Genomic DNA, 5,000 nt, shown 5'->3' on the forward strand with positions numbered 1-5,000 from the left:
ACCGTGCCCCTCTCTCTCTGTCTCTCTCTCCCTCCCTTCCCCCCCCCGCCCCCCCGTCCCTCCCTCCCTCCCTCGCTTCCCTTGCGCGCTGGCCCCACTGAAATTCCGTTCGGCCGGGTAGGGCTGCGCGGCACCCCGGGCGGAGGGGGCTGCTGACGCTGCTTCGACGGCAGGCTGACGCAGGCTGCCTGTCAGCTTGGTCTGGGATCGCTCTGGGTACCAGAGGGAAAGAAATAAAGTTCGCCAAGAAAATTCCTTTTCCGGATCAGTTTCTTGCGCCGAGGGAACAGAAGAGTCGTTCTCTTCGAGAAGGGAGGAAAGGGGAAGCGCGGGAAATGAAACCCGAACCCCAAACCAGACCAAGGGGAACCAAGCCACAAAAAACAAAGGGATAACCCCGTAACTCCTAAAACAAACCCAGAAAACTCGAACCAAAAGTCCCGCAACGCACATTCCCCCACCCCCCACAAAAACCCACACCGAGCCCCCCCGCTCGCGCCCGCCCCCCCCACCCCCACCAGGCAAAAAAAGGTAAAGCCGGCCATTGAGAAACGCTCTACTACCCGGGTATGGGGAAATACCTCTTGCCATGGCCCCGGAATAGACTTTTCCTCCGGGCGCCGGGGTAGACCCGTTGTCCGGCCCCCCGGGCTACACCTGGTATCCCGGAGCCGGGGTAGACCTTGTACCCGGCGGCCGGGGTAGACCTGGTATCCCGGAGCCGGGGTAGACCTTGTACCCGGCGGCCGGGGTAGACCTGGTATCCCGGAGACGGGGTAGACCTTGTACCCGGCGGCCGGGGTAGACCTGGTATCCAGGAGCCGGGGTAGACCTTGTACCCGGCGGCCGGGGTAGACCTGGTATCCAGGAGACGGGGTATACCTTGTACCCGGCGGCCGGGGTAGACCTGGTATCCCGGAGACGGGGTAGACCTTGTACCCGGCGGCCGGGGTAGACCTGGTATCCCGGAGCCGGGGTAGACCTTGTACCCGGCGGCCGGGGTAGACCTGGTATCCCGGAGCCGGGGTAGACCTTGTACCCGGCGGCCGGGGTAGACCTGGTATCCCGGAGACGGGGTAGACCTTGTACCCGGCGGCCGGGGTAGACCTGGTATCCAGGAGCCGGGGTAGACCTTGTACCCGGCGGCCGGGGTAGACCTGGTATCCCGGAGCCGGGGTAGACCTTGTACCCGGCGGCCGGGGTAGACCTGGTATCCCGGAGCCGGGGTAGACCTTGTACCCGGCGGCCGGGGTAGACCTGGTATCCCGGAGACGGGGTAGACCTTGTACCCGGCGGCCGGGGTAGACCTGGTATCCAGGAGCCGGGGTAGACCTTGTACCCGGCGGCCGGGGTAGACCTGGTATCCAGGAGCCGGGGTAGACCTTGTACCCGGCGGCCGGGGTAGACCTGGTATCCCGGAGACGGGGTAGACCTTGTACCCGGCGGCCGGGGTAGACCTGGTATCCCGGAGCCGGGGTAGACCTTGTACCCGGCGGCCGGGGTAGACCTGGTATCCAGGAGCCGGGGTAGACCTTGTACCCGGCGGCCGGGGTAGACCTGGTATCCAGGAGCCGGGGTAGACCTTGTACCCGGCGGCCGGGGTAGACCTGGTATCCAGGAGCCGGGGTAGACCTTGTACCCGGCGGCCGGGGTAGACCTGGTATCCAGGAGACGGGGTAGACCTTGTACCCGGCGGCCGGGGTAGACCTGGTATCCAGGAGCCGGGGTAGACCTTGTACCCGGCGGCCGGGGTAGACCTGGTATCCCGGAGACGGGGTAGACCTTGTACCCGGCGGCCGGGGTAGACCTGGTATCCCGGAGACGGGGTAGACCTTGTACCCGGCGGCCGGGGTAGACCTGGTATCCCGGAGACGGGGTAGACCTTGTACCCGGCGGCCGGGGTAGACCTGGTAGCCAGGAGCCGGGGTAGACCTTGTACCCGGCGGCCGGGGTAGACCTGGTATCCAGGAGACGGGGTAGACCTTGTACCCGGCGGCCGGGGTAGACCTGGTATCCAGGAGACGGGGTAGACCTTGTACCCGGCGGCCGGGGTAGACCTGGTATCCCGGAGACGGGGTAGACCTTGTACCCGGCGGCCGGGGTAGACCTGGTATCCCGGAGACGGGGTAGACCTTGTACCCGGCGGCCGGGGTAGACCTGGTATCCCGGAGACGGGGTAGACCTTGTACCCGGCGGCCGGGGTAGACCTGGTATCCCGGAGCCGGGGTAGACCTTGTACCCGGCGGCCGGGGTAGACCTGGTATCCCGGAGACCGGGTAGACCTTGTACCCGGCGGCCGGGGTAGACCTGGTATCCAGGAGCCGGGGTAGACCTTGTACCCGGCGGCCGGGGTAGACCTGGTATCCAGGAGACGGGGTAGACCTTGTACCCGGCGGCCGGGGTAGACCTGGTATCCAGGAGCCGGGGTAGACCTTGTACCCGGCGGCCGGGGTAGACCTGGTATCCAGGAGACGGGGTAGACCTTGTACCCGGCGGCCGGGGTAGACCTGGTATCCAGGAGCCGGGGTAGACCTTGTACCCGGCGGCCGGGGTAGACCTGGTATCCCGGAGCCGGGGTAGACCTTGTACCCGGCGGCCGGGGTAGACCTGGTATCCCGGAGACGGGGTAGACCTTGTACCCGGCGGCCGGGGTAGACCTGGTATCCCGGAGACGGGGTAGACCTTGTACCCGGCGGCCGGGGTAGACCTGGTATCCAGGAGCCGGGGTAGACCTTGTACCCGGCGGCCGGGGTAGACCTGGTATCCAGGAGACGGGGTAGACCTTGTACCCGGCGGCCGGGGTAGACCTGGTATCCAGGAGACGGGGTAGACCTTGTACCCGGCGGCCGGGGTAGACCTGGTATCCCGGAGCCGGGGTAGACCTTGTACCCGGCGGCCGGGGTAGACCTGGTATCCCGGAGCCGGGGTAGACCTTGTACCCGGCGGCCGGGGTAGACCTGGTATCCCGGAGCCGGGGTAGACCTTGTACCCGGCGGCCGGGGTAGACCTGGTATCCAGGAGACGGGGTAGACCTTGTACCCGGCGGCCGGGGTAGACCTGGTATCCCGGAGCCGGGGTAGACCTTGTACCCGGCGGCCGGGGTAGACCTTGTACCCGGCGGCCGGGGTAGACCTGGTATCCCGGAGACGGGGTAGACCTTGTACCCGGCGGCCGGGGTAGACCTGGTATCCAGGAGACGGGGTAGACCTTGTACCCGGCGGCCGGGGTAGACCTGGTATCCCGGAGCCGGGGTAGACCTTGTACCCGGCGGCCGGGGTAGACCTGGTATCCAGGAGACGGGGTAGACCTTGTACCCGGCGGCCGGGGTAGACCTGGTATCCCGGAGCCGGGGTAGACCTTGTACCCGGCGGCCGGGGTAGACCTTGTACCCGGCGGCCGGGGTAGACCTGGTATCCCGGAGACGGGGTAGACCTTGTACCCGGCGGCCGGGGTAGACCTGGTATCCAGGAGACGGGGTAGACCTTGTACCCGGCGGCCGGGGTAGACCTGGTATCCCGGAGCCGGGGTAGACCTTGTACCCGGCGGCCGGGGTAGACCTGGTATCCCGGAGCCGGGGTAGACCTTGTACCCGGCGGCCGGGGTAGACCTGGTATCCCGGAGCCGGGGTAGACCTTGTACCCGGCGGCCGGGGTAGACCTGGTATCCCGGAGACGGGGTAGACCTTGTACCCGGCGGCCGGGGTAGACCTGGTATCCAGGAGCCGGGGTAGACCTTGTACCCGGCGGCCGGGGTAGACCTGGTATCCAGGAGCCGGGGTAGACCTTGTACCCGGCGGCCGGGGTAGACCTGGTATCCAGGAGACGGGGTAGACCTTGTACCCGGCGGCCGGGGTAGACCTGGTATCCCGGAGCCGGGGTAGACCTTGTACCCGGCGGCCGGGGTAGACCTGGTATCCCGGAGACGGGGTAGACCTGGTCTCCGTCCGCCCGGGTAGACCTGGTGTCGCGGCCGCCTGCGGAAGTTCACCAAGGGGTCGCTGTTCCAGGCTGCCTCCGGCTATGTCGACGTAGCGGTCGGCCTGCGCTGGCGCACCCTCCCGGTCGACTTCCACTCGTCTCCTTGGAGGCGTCGGCGGCCTTGGACTTATCTTTCCGTATATTGGGAGCGAGGTGACGGGCCGCGTCCCCGCAGGTTTCCAGGGTGCCTGCGTCGCAAGGCGGAGGATAGGGCGGCCGCGCCGCGCGGTCGTCGGGGCAGAGCGAGTGCCGCCTAGGCCGGGTGAGCCGCGTGGCTTGGTCCCGGTTCCCGTCCTGCCCAGGGCGCTCTTTCGGGGGGAGAGCTGCCCGAGAAGCCAGAGAGAAGAGAATGGGCAGTGTGAAGGGCCACCAGAGAGAGAGCCGAGAGCCGAGAGAGACGGCCCGAAAGACCGTGTCGAGAAGCCGCTCGCTGGCCGCAGCGAGGCGGTGAGAAGCCCCGCGTGTGTGTTGCTCCGCTCCGGTCGGCTGCCGTGCCGGCCCGGTTGAAGGGGGGGCGGCCCCCCTGGGACGATCGGTGGCAGGTGAGGCGGCGGCGCCTCGTCCCTTTTCCGCCTGGCCTTAAGCCGGGGCCCGCTCCGGCAGGCATTTTTCCGGCAGCCGGTCCGGTGGCAGTGGCCGGCAGCCGGGGGTCGACGCGGCCGGGCTTTTTTTTTCCCCGGCCCTCGCCCGAGAGCCTCCTCCCCGAGCAAGGCCCGGCCAGCCCGCCGCGGTGGCGGCGCCCGGTTCCCCCGCTCCCGACCTGTTTGCCAGCGTGTCCGTGTCGGAAGGGCAGCGGTGGGGCGCGCGGCCTGGCCTCGGCATTCGCCGCGTGGCCGGAGGGGCTCGGTGACGGCGGTCGCCCGATGAGCCGTGGAGCCGGGGTGGCGGCACCCCGTCCCACCGGCGCGTGCTGTTGAAGTCACCCCCTTCCTCGGCCTTAAGCCGGGGACCCGCCTTGCGGGCGGGCTGTTTTTTTCGCGGGCAGAGAGGGGCCGGCCGCGGTGGCCGGCCCGCCCTAGCACG

The sequence above is a fragment of the Lonchura striata genome, chromosome 37 (assembly GCF_046129695.1).
Source record: "Lonchura striata isolate bLonStr1 chromosome 37, bLonStr1.mat, whole genome shotgun sequence".
NCBI classification, from domain to species: domain Eukaryota; kingdom Metazoa; phylum Chordata; class Aves; order Passeriformes; family Estrildidae; genus Lonchura; species Lonchura striata.